The sequence below is a fragment of the Gymnoscopelus microlampas genome (genome assembly GCF_963454915.1).
Source record: "Gymnoscopelus microlampas genome assembly, chromosome: 4".
Taxonomy (NCBI): Eukaryota; Metazoa; Chordata; class Actinopteri; order Myctophiformes; family Myctophidae; genus Gymnoscopelus; species Gymnoscopelus microlampas.
This window is the reverse complement of record NC_139941.1, coordinates 20,834,734-20,847,700: the sequence shown is the minus strand read 5'-3', so window position 1 is coordinate 20,847,700 and position 12,967 is coordinate 20,834,734.

Here is a 12,967-nt window from a genome sequence, read left to right as displayed (position 1 = left end):
GTTTACCTGTTTTCCAAAGTGTTATGGTAAATTAAGCTTATAGCAACCAGAGTAAAGTTGTGGTCTGACAACCTATGAACATTGAACATTAATGTCTTATGTTCTGGGATTCTCTTGAGCTTTTTCTTCCTTTAAGATAATTCAGAGCAATGTATTTTCTTTTAGCTGCAAATTAAAAATGACTTAATTATTCAGTGATCCCAGTGGCATATTATCTCAGCTCAGAATTCCCAACAAATGTAATTTTTCTCTCTCTCTATATCTATCTATATCTATCATACCTAATCTCAGGTGGGTAACAGGACAGGTGGGCACTAGGGACGTGGGAACCTGGACGAGCTGGGCACTGAGGGCTGGAGATAACTGGGCACCTGGAGAGGTGGGCACCAAAAACATCTGCGCTTGAATTAGGGTTCGTGTCCACAAGTATTTTTTTTTACTTTACATAGCTTGCTGCTTTGGTGGTAAGTGATATTCAACCCACTGTTCTTTAAAACAAATAAAAGAGATACAAATGAGTGGCCTACTGTTAAAAAATAGAGGGGGAGAAAACAGCATTTGTTTAACTGAATACCTAGGATAGATAAAACATAGCTAAACGGTACACAATAAATGATAGAACCTCAGTACTATTTTGACAAATACACTCTTATATTGCAGCCTACTTTTGACCTTGTTGTGTTGTGTTTGGGGGTTTAAAGAACGAGTGGGCACTAGGGACAGCTGCCCAAATGTCCCTAGTGCCCACTCATCCTAGTTCCCAGTTATCCCGGTGGCCACTCGTCCAGGTGCCCAGTTATCTCCACCCCTAAGTGCCCACTTGTCCAGGTGCCCACATGTCCCTAGTGCCCAGATGATTTTGGTGCCCACCTCTTCAAGTGCCCATTCATCCCAAAAATATGGTGCCCAGATGTCCCTAGTGCCCACCTGTCTTGTATTCCTCAGGAGTGCTACTTGGAATTCTGGGCCCCAAACAGAGAGTATATCATAGGGCTTCAAAATAACCCCATTAACCCTGAGGTGTGGGGTTCCTCCAGCTTTGAGACCCCTGACCTAATCTCATCAAACAATATGAGCTGACATGTAAATGGTTTTCAAACACTTGGACCCACAATTTTGAACTTTGAACTGACTTCATGGGATTTTGTCTTGACAGTTTTGACAAAGCCCTGTTTTTCAGGCTGCTAACATGCAAGCCAATGGGTGTTTTAGTGTCCATATTGCAGGGAGTTAATTATAACTCTTTACATAAAATGAGTCTATTTGAATAATGATAATATACTTGTATAGAGGTCTACACTATGTGTTATCTCTGGAATCATTTGCATACTCATTTAAACATCGTATAATCCATCTGTTATATCACCAAAGTTTAAATACCAGCAAAGAATTGTCATCAACCATATACCAGCATCTCTGTATCTCTATCGGTCTAAAAATGTTTGACCAAGTTAAAAGCAGACATCGTCACTGTTTGAAAAATGTCTACTGTAGATGTAGATGTAGTAATTAAAAAGTCTCTTCACACCATTATCTATAATGACGTACAGTAGGCCTAGCTAGTATTCAGTCCTTGTTAAGCCTGATACAATTAGTAATAGGTTCCAGGTGTGGTGCACCAAAAATGGTAGATCTTCAAGCTCACAACTAAGCATAAATTAGTCTTTAGTTGTTGCACTTTGAAATTTACAGTGCCTAGTTGACAGGCATTATGACCACCAAAACGACTATGATATAGCTACTGTACTGTATCTCAAGTGGCCATCAAGAAATATAATGTGTAAGAGTAATTCAATCACTCACTGGGGCCACAATAACTGGATTTAGACCCAGTAAAGAAAAACAAGTTGTGAATTACAGCTAAACCATGCTGTATTATTGCTGACTGTACAGGTACATTTGAACCAACGATAGCTGGGCTGGATTAGTCATGTTTGAAAGGAAAAGGACAATGAGATTGTAGCAGTTGAGTAAAGTTGGAAAGAGAGTTAATCAAAGGTAACAAAAATAACTGAACATTTCTGTCTACTCTCAGAGGGTGTCTCAGAGGGCTGTGTGGACTGTGGACAGTTCAGAAACCTGCCTACCAGTGACATCATCGGTAGGCATGTTTTGCAAGAACATTGGCTTCTATCAGCATGCTAATTTTCCAGGTATAACAGTTAACATTTTGTTGTTTCTATTAGCTTGGAATCCCCATTGATGATGTAATTGAATTACAATGTTATATTAGTTAGTACCAATTTGCTCATTTAAGTATAACATAGGAGGGTATATAGCAAATTAGTTATTTGCAGCTGTGCATTGATAATCAATATTTCACAAGTTATATTTTAAATCCCAAACCGTGCTCCATATGGAATAGGGTTCTTATTTTATGGATGTAAATAATTCAAATTTTGACAAACTCTGTCATCATCTGGTGACATCTGTTCTGTAGATCTAATTCTAAGTGTATACAAATGCTTGGCTGTCCAGTGGTTCTGTTATGTTTGGTAAATTAAAATCGTGAAAATCCAGTACTATTTTGATCACCCTGGCCTTAACTCATCATACGTGAAACTATGGTAGTAGGCAACACACGGTAGATGTATTATCAGATTTCACCGCTTGGTGGTGCACTTGTACAACAGTGTAGCACAGCTTTAATCCCGAATGTAGAAGAACTGATTCACTTGGCAAGAGACACACTTAAGCACAGTGATGGAAGTAGTACTCACATGTTTGACTTAAGTAAAAGTATCAATACCGCAATGTAGATATACTCTGTTAGTAGAAGTCCTGTAAATGTAGGCCTACTTGAGAAAAAGTACAAAAGGATCGGCATCGGCATCAAAATATACTTAAAGTACCAAAAGTAAAAGTAGCCTACTCATCCTGCAGAATGTCCTATTTCACAGGTTCAAAATGTATAAAAGATCTTTTAGAAATATCCGATCTACAAGATCGGCTATTTTCAAATGGCTGAAATATAAATAGGGCTGAAGTGGTTTAGTGTGTTTTGTAATAATAATCAAAATCTTCAAAGTAACTAGTAAAGTTTTCATTTAATTGTAGTGGAGTAAAAGTAGGCTACAATATGTTCCTCTGAGATGTAGTGGAGTAGAAGTAAAAGTATTGAACATTGTAAATACTGAAGAAATATATATACCTCAAATTGTACTTAAGTAGGCCTACTGTACTTGAGTACATGTACTCAACTTATGTTTCATGTCTTAACGATCATAAGTTATTTTGCAACCAATTTGAATTATTTTAGTTTGAACTTAGATTCTTCTATTTGTGGACAGCTTTAAAAGCAGTGAATTGAAACATCTGATTTCATGAAGTATAGGCCAGTCTGAGTTAGTTCAAAGCTGGTTTGTGTTGATGTCACTCTCTGGCTTATACCACCATCTGCTGACCAATATAGGACATGGTGATCAAAACAGGTTAAAGGAGTAGTTCTCCCCAAAAATACTTATTTTTTATCAATTACACACCCCATGAAGCATTTGAGTTCATGGAGATTTCTTTTGTTTTTATCACATTCCTAAGCCATTTGATTTCCGGGGTGCTAATGTATCCGAGACTCGGAGTTTGAGTCTCTTACCGGAAATACACCGGTCATCAAATTATTTTCTCAGGAATGTGTCAAAACCCCCCAAAAATCTCCATGAATTCAAGGCTTCATCGGGTGTGTAATTGATAGAAAATAAGTCATTGTTTGGATGAACTATTCTTTTAAGTAGTCTCACTAGTCTGTCATTCACTGTTGCACTACACCACATTTACATTAAAAGATAGTTGAGCGCAATTTACTTAACACACATTCAGCCACACTCTTAAACTTGGGAACTGCTCAATGTACAATAATGAGAGTTTTCTATCAGTGGCCATCAGCCGCTCCACTGCTGCATTTGATTTAGTGCACCACTCAAGAGCTTAACAACATCTGCTGTTATTTATTTCCCCTACTGGTCTGTGCTTTTGCATGCTTGACCACCTGATTTCAGATCAGCTTGTTTCTCTAACCACTTGTGTGTCTTCACCAGTAGCCCCAGAAGGGGAGTGTCTTGAGATATTCTGTCCCCCCACGATTGAGGCCTGGGCTGACGCCATGATCAACTGCGACCTGACAGGCTAGCCTAATACGTACTTCTTTTATCGGATGCCCTCAGGGTTCTGGCTGCAAGAATGAACATGAAGTAGGCTACAGGATGCAGCCATAATTACAGGATGAGAAGATTTAGTGTATTTGTATGTCTGGCGTGCCCTCAGAGCCTGAGCCTTATACTGTTGTGTGTCACACACAACAGTATAAACACATGCACATATCGCGCAACCTAACCAATTTTGCAAAATGCAGAGAGGAAAACGTAATTACTACCGGTGCGAACAACTGGAAGATATATATCGATCGTGGACAGCCACGAAAAAATCCGGATACACAGGGAGCTTAGGCTGTGCAGGAAAGGCTTACATACAAAGGACAGATATCCATCAATGTTCAGCTGCTAAAGCAACCTGCTGTTGACCAGAGCGAGAGGGGAGATGGCATGCTGCAGCAACTCCCAATATTTTTGCGCTTTCTTGTGAGGCAGGGCCCGGGCTTATCAGGGGACACAAGGTTAAGGAGTCAAACTTCCTCCAGCTCAGAGCTGGATCCCTGAACGGGAATATCGGGCCCAAGCCCAGGGGCTCAAAGGTCAAGGGGGGCCTCAGACCCACTGCTCCAGAGACGGGACCTTATTTTCAGAAGCTGAACTTGAAATTCCCCACATATTGCTTAAGTTCATTTTATGCACACACACACACACACACACACACACACACACACACACACACACACACACACACACACACACACACACACACACACACACACACACACACACACACACACACACACACACACACACACACACACACACACACACACACACACACACACACACACACACACACACACTCACTTCATTTTCCATTCCGGCGCCTGTGACCAGTAGCCTATATCACTAGAAAAGGCCCAGGAGAGTGCTAGTTTCATTTCTTTCCCTGGCTTATACCCTAATTATCCACAAAACACTGAGAGGACCTTCCTTGCTGGTTTGGTGGTCACAGCCTTTGTCCGATGGCCTTTGAAACTGTTTGCGGTTGCCATGATACAGAGGAAAAGGGCAAACTGTCATACCAGGAGATGCTCTCAACCTCAGTGACACACCACAGCTATTGTCTCTTTCACTACTACAATGAAATGCCACAAACAAATTAAAGACAGACCCACTAGCCTATATCGTTGCTGTGGGTGGAAACCTTGCATGTCCCAAACCGTTCTTTTTTTAGTAAAATAGTGAAAATAGTCGATGCGTTGTGAGCTTGTAGATCTGCCATTTCACATTTTTTGTATGACACTCTTGTATGATGGAGTAGAGCATTCATTTACTAAAAAACATAAAAAGTTGAAATATGGAAAATATGCCCGACAGCAACTTTATGCTAAAAGTAATAGTTTCTTGTGTGCTGCAAATCTAAATACCAAACATATGTTGCAAGCTTTAAGGCAAAGGACACAAGCTGGGTTAGAGAATACAGCATTCTGTGCTGTCATCATTTAAATACATTAAAGTGCCAATCATACTGTATGTTTTCAAAACACAGGATGTGATGTTAAAATCCAAAGTGCCTGCTTATTAAATATTGAAAACTAACATAGATGGTATGCTTTGATGTGGTGGACCTACCATTACAATACTGAATAGCATATTATTTCAGTATCACTGTTGTTTTACTGTGCCTCAACTATAATGTTATGGTGTTTGATTAGCATGGGAATGATCTTCCTATGGTTGAGTGATTTTCTAGTACCAAAATTATGCTTCAGTTTTGAATGAAAATTATGTGTCACAAATACTTCCCATCAAGCCATAGGTGATTGCTAAAGGGACATTTAGTTTTTAATTGAATCTTACAAGATAAAGATAGTGAATCATATAAAGAAAATTATGGCGAATCCATTTTCTTATGAGGAATCCCATTTCATAACCAATGTTAAGCATGCTCTGTCAAGTGTAGGAAGTTGGCACATCTCCTAAAGGTTACAAAATAAGTAATAACAGATGTTTCATTCATCCATGATTCATAAAATGCCATCAAAGCATCGTTCCCATGTCTTGTGTGATTGACTTGTGCTGCACCCTTAAATGTCGAGGATCAATAAAATAGAATACATTTTAATCATAGAATTCTAGAATTCTAATTATTGCTAAGCATTAAATCATAAATCCTCACAATCATAAATTGTGTTATTTCTGGAATGAATTATGATGCCATTCAGTGGTGTACCATACCGTTTACCGTTTATCCATGTAGATGTCTATGAAGGCTGCAAACACTGTTGTTTCAGGTTATCTTTAGTTGAGATAAAAAAAATCCAGGGATCAAAAGTGGGATCTGCCCAGTCATGTCACTGTAAGTAGGATGCAGATAATGAAATGAAGTATGCTGTACAAAAACATTGACGCTACTATGATTATATCTGATCACATTTTCCTGTTTTTAGTCATTTCAGCACACATGAATTCAGAGGATATTCAGAATTGATATTATTTGAGTAAATACTAGCAATTGAAACTTGTGGATCTATTTATTGTATAACCAATGAGCGATGTGGCTGTTGACCAATTATATTTCATTAATTCACTCATTATTCTATATTTCTGATGTACTGCGCTGCTGGACATTGTTATCGGGTGCAGACTGTACAGTAGAGGAACATGTACAGTATACAGTAGTTTGTGGCTATTCCTGCATTGTCCTGTTGTACTATGGTCTCATGCTGTCAAAGTGTGTCTGCATACTACATACAGTAGGGGATGATATGCTCTGAGTCTGCACCAATTTCACCAGGACAAATTCATTTGCTACAGTATAGGAGATTTAGATATCACGGAAACTCACTTTGATATTTTTTTCTTTGTCAGATTAGACTTTTTGTTGTTGTTGCTATGTTAGGGTTTTTATCAGATTATTGCAATACAAACAATATAAAGTTGTTGGCAGAAATTTGAAAAAGATTTAAAACATGGCAGGCTAAGCAACACAACTAGAGTAATACAATTACTAAAAAGGTTGTGTTAGAATCAGGTGTGCCCAGAGCCATGGGTGTGACATACCTATCTTACACTCCCATTATAATTTGATTAGCTGCCAGATGTGTTGCTTGCATCACAGTGTACTCTAGTCTAAGACACTTTTTTAAGAGGTCAGTGCAGCCTGCCATATGATATTGCCTGAACTTGTATAATTACACAATCCTTCTTGAAATAAAGGACCTATCATGATCGAAGAGCTATGGATACGGCTATACATTTGTTGCTTAAAACAATTGATACCACATAAGAAGAGCCTAAGAACCTTAAGATCATTAGTTTGTATGTGCTAAGATAAGATAAGAGGTTAATTTTCACTGTATTTAAAATACAGTACAACAACATTTTGTTTAGTGCACCCATCAAATCAAATAGCAGCATCAACATAGAAATACTTACAGATACAGCAACATTATGCCATATAAAAGTCAAGTCATCATAAATGTTTCTTTTTCTGAGTGTATTTGGGGGGGAATTAAGTTATGAGTCTATCAATGCTGTCAAAGTTCTTGGAAAGAAGCATTGTTTCTTGTCTCTTAGTCCTGACGCATATCCGGAGAGAATGGGATTTTATGGGGAGAGATATGTCTGTGGGTGTACAGTATATGCATAGATGTATATACTCCCCTGCTCAAACCAATGTTAGAATAAGCCTATGATATCACTTCCTATCCTTGTTTTTTCATGATGGGTTTTTATAGACTTCATACTTGTGTCTATGTGTGGGTGCATTACGTCACCTTCTAATATGACAATGTTTCCTTTATAAGTCTTGTTTGTTCCGCATTTTGTCAACCAAAGAACATCTAGTTTGGATTTTCACTCATCTGCCAGAAAGACGCACTCCTCTCTGTGTTTTCTTATAAACTGCTCAAAAAAAGTTCGGAAACTTAACTTCGGTCAATTATATCTCCACTTTAATAAAACCAATTGGTATTGTGTTTTATATCATTTTTATCGTTGATTAGTCACCTTTACAAGGAGGTACAGCTTGTAAGGATTGGGCATTCGTGGTATGAGCAACACAGCTAAACGTGTGGGTAGCGCCTCCAAAAAATGTGCCAAAATCATCCAATATGCTTCTGTTGGTAATCGCTCTTGTTTTGAGCAACCTGCCAGCACACACCTGCTGAGAGGTGTGTGCCAGTAGTCACAGGTGTGTGACTGCCTCACAAGTGAGTGACTGGCACCTGAAAATGGGTTTTGCAACTTTGTTAAGTTGGAGTGTGTATGCTCCAAGCAGCAACACTGCCCCCATGGAAAGATGCCACGTTTGTCCCTTCAGGATGAGGCCTGTGCAATAGGGCAAGTGAATCAGAGTTACAGCATTATTTGGTGTCAGCCCAGGTACCATTTTGCAAACGTAGGACCAAGTTCTGTGAGACTGGTGAAGTCAACAAGTTAGACAACAACCCAAGACCCCTTGCTTAACTGAGGAACCATAGATTTACAGGCCAGATTTGCACAACGGAACCAAAGACAGACGTCAAAGTTGCAGGACCCGTGCTCAGGTGCCAGTCACACCTGTGACTGGCACACACCTGCCTGCAAATGGTACCAGGGCTGACATCAAATAATGCGTAATCTGCGTAACAGAACATCAGCTTCACTTGCCCTATTGCACGGGCCTTATCCTGAAGGGACAAACGTGGCATCTTTCCATGGGGGCAGTGTTGCTGCTTGGAGCATACACACTCCAACTCAACAAAGTTGCAGAACCCATGTTCAGGTGCCAGTCACTCACCTGTGAGGCAGTCACACACCTGTGACTACTGGCACACACCTCTCAGCAGGTGTGTGCTGGCAGGTTGCTCAAAACAAGAGCGATTACCAACAGAAGCATATTGGGTGATTTTGGCACATTTTTTGGAGGCGCTACCCACACGTTTAGCTGTGTTGCTCATTCCACAAATGCCCGATCCTTACAAGCTGTACCTCCTTGTAAAGGTGACTAATCAACGATAAAAATGATATAAAACACAATACCAATTGGTATTATTAAAGGGAAGATATAATTGGCCGAAGTTAAGTTTCCAAACTTTTTTTGAGCAGTTTAGTTCAGTTCAGTTCAGTTCTTATAGTCTATGAATGTTGCATGTATAAGACAAATATAGTTCATTGCAATGGAACAACTACAGTTCATTAAAAAGCATTGTCCTAACAGACTCTATTAGAATTCCAGATGTGAGAAACATCAACATTAACATGAGTCTGGGTTTGACTCTCACCCGGATTTCCACAATTAACGGTTTAATGGTAAGTGTAGATTGATTGATTGATGCACTTTATTTACAGTAGTAAGACATGAGAACAACAGTACATGGAAGTACACATTCACAATACAAGGTCTACTAAACTGGAAGGCTCATAAAGCACTAAGCTTGTTTAAAATGAGATCCCCACGCACACAAATCATGATGACATATAAGAGACAGACAGATATACACACTACTATACAGAACGTCATACAATCAGCTTACAGGTTACTGGTATGAAAAGTAAAAAATAAGTACAAGAGAAAACTAGAAAAAGTGCTCCTCGGAGCACAGGTCTCACAGGTATAATAGGCCAATGTGAAAAGGGTGCCATTTCTTTTTAGGCCTTGCATGGCAATAGGACACTGCATTCATGATTTGAGGAATTTTGTTCAAAACAAGCCACTACTGCGAACTTTAGATGTGAATCTTAGCCAATCAGGATGGAATTTGAAAAATGAAACAGATCCGGCTTGATCACATGACTATAGAGATCATGTGTACCGATTTGCGTGAAATTTGGATAAAATCGGAAGGAGTAATGTAAAGAAATATGTTTTACATAAGTCGGCCTCCTGGTGGCGCTATAAAAGGTAGAAGTGAAAAATGCAGGGCAAAGGTTTTTCCTTGACCTCTAGTGAGTGCGCATACAGAGTTTTACACAGATCGGTGCAGTTATAGGCAAAAACACAAATGGGCCTGTTATAGCGCCACCATAAGGCTGATTTGAAAATTTTCAAGTGGCATTTCTTCCTCGGCCTAATGGGAATGTGCGTGCAAAATGCCATGGAAATTGCATGCTGTGTTCATGATTTGAGACATTTTGTTCAAAACGGAGCACTCCTACAAACTTTGGAAGACATTTTTAGTCAATCAAGATGGAATATGAAAAAGTAGTATACTGAATGCTGTGTGCGTGCGTGCGTGCGTGAGTGTGCACGCGTGTGTGCATGTGTGCGTCACTTTATAAGTACTTTAATTGCAAAAATATTGCATTATTCTAAAGCAGAAATGTGTTTAATTCAATTGTTGTCAGCTCAGAGCATGTCACTCACAATGCTAAAAGTACTCAGCCGTACACATAACCCATGGCTGTCTGAACATATCAGTCAGTGTGACTATTGAGTCAGCAATTCAGTAGCTGAGTCAGACTGCTCATTGTTTCATTCTGACCACCCATACCTACTCAATCACTACACTACAGGGCCTGAGAATGAGAAGTAAATCTGGTGTCCCTATTTTGGGCATGTAATTATAGACAAAGATCACAAATAACATACTACAAATGTATGGAGATGGAGAATTCTCTCTGATGTGATTGACAAACTGCAGTCAAAACTCATCTGTTGTGCTATTTCATGTTGATGTGGCACTGAAAATGCAGTGATGAACTTTTGTCATGCTACCCAGCTATATGGTGAAACATAGCTTTCACATCTTTCTGAATGCAAGCTATACCCACAATCTACTGGGAAATGTTGTTAAGCTATAGTAGCTTTAGTTAAACTACTGAACACTGGTCATTTGTTGGTGTTTGTGTATAACAAAAACATAATCAATAAATCCTTTTCACAGTCGACATCTTGACGGGTAAACACAGCTGAAGGTAAATAATAACAATGTTATTAACAATATCATTGACAGTGGACGTGTTTCATTTAATTGTTACAGTGTGGCAGCAGAGGAGTTGGATAGATACAGTAGCCTACAGTAAGCAACACATTACAGTGTCTGAGCAATAGTTTAGAGTCTTCATGGATAAGCCTGATTCACGCTGTTGAGTTAACGGTAACCAAATAAATAAGAGGAACGTTTAATTGAGTGATAGCATGGCAATTTACTTGTTCTGTAGCCTTTGTAACAATCCTTCATGAAAAAGACATAAAAGTAGTATGAAAGTATATACTTGGCCATTGTTAAAAGCCTATACTTTCTGATATAACCTGCCAATCGCCATTTTATAGAATGTTTTCATGCACATGTGCAAGTTGGCAAAAGTCAATTTTAAAAACAGAAACAATAAAAAGAAAAGGATTATCTCATGCTGAATCATTCACACATTTATTACAAATATGAAATCACATTATACCATGCAGTATGGTGTGGTGGTAGGCCAGTGGTTCACACTGTTTGTGTGCCCAGGTGAGTCCAGGTCTGCCTTGGGATTTTGTGGTAACCACACATTACAAACAACTATACATTTGTTGTTTACTATATCCATAGCCAACGATGATGTCACTGGTATTCGGGTTTCTGAAATGTACACAGCCCTCCTATGAGAAACAGACCGAGTAGAAAAAAATGTACCATTTTATCATGAACATTAGTGAGGACGACCAATTAGCCTATATGAAGATGGGTGAAGTCGTTAGCAAATCCATAAGCTCACAGTGAGTCACTATTTCTCAAAATTGTATAAAATAGTGCTTACGTTGTTAAACGTTTTATCTGGCATTATAAATAAAAAATAAGGCGCTCAGGTGGCGTAGTGGTAAAGCGCCTGCCCACCACTGCGGAGGTTGTGGGTTCGAATCCACCGTGATGCACCTGGCTTCATCGAGTGTCTCCACAAACACAATTGGCCCGTGTTTAGGGGGAGGAAGCCGAGAGGGGAGGGTGAAAATTGTCACGTATTCCTACAGGCTGGGCCGTCATCTGTCAGCAGGTACTGTTGGGCGGGAGGAGTATCAAGGCTCTATGTCTTCCCGGTAGGGGCTCCTCACTGTCAGGTGAGTCAGCAGGATACAACAGCAGTGACAAGTTTGTGGAGAGGAATGGTGTAACGACTACATTGGGGGGGTAGCAAAAAAAATAAGTAAAATAATTGTTTGATAAGAGTGATAACTTCCAATAATAGAACTTCCTATTACACATAGAATGAGATACTTTTTAGATTTTTATCACAGCCAGACAAATCTAAATGTCAGTACAATAATGAAACAAGTTCAGACTCTTGTGCACCGGCTGCACCCATGCAGGGAAGACATTTCATGGAGGCCATGGTTGCCGTGGCCTTTCAGTTTGGCCTTCTGCCCCTCAAAAAATGATATGCCCCACCCACACTGCCACAGCTGATGTCACTGTCTTCTCCTCTACCTCTTTCCTGTTGAGGTTAATAGACACCAGAGTCTTTTGTTGAGATTCAGAATTCTTATCTCCCCCTGACACCCCATCCAGTGACTGATTAGTCCTGGGCTGACATGTATACATGATCTTTTGACTGTTTACCGATAGGCTATTTCTATAAATAGCCTATTGGTGGTGTAAATACTGATACAATGAACAGATTTTTGTTTATTTCACTGATAGTACTTTGTATTGAAAAATATATAAATTAAATTATTTTTTTCCATGGACTTAAAATCATTGTTTTAGCCTATTTGATGGCTGTCCTGCTCTGGCATTTAACCTTTGTGTCCTCAAACAATTTACAACACCAAAGGTCAAGTAGCCTTGCCCCTAAAAATGCTGAAATTCCAGGCCTGACCCCTAAACAAAAACATTTTGCCAAGATAATGTAGTAAACCAAATTATTGATCACTGAAAAGGTTGTTCCCAGTGTGGGGTAAGTTCATCATGCAA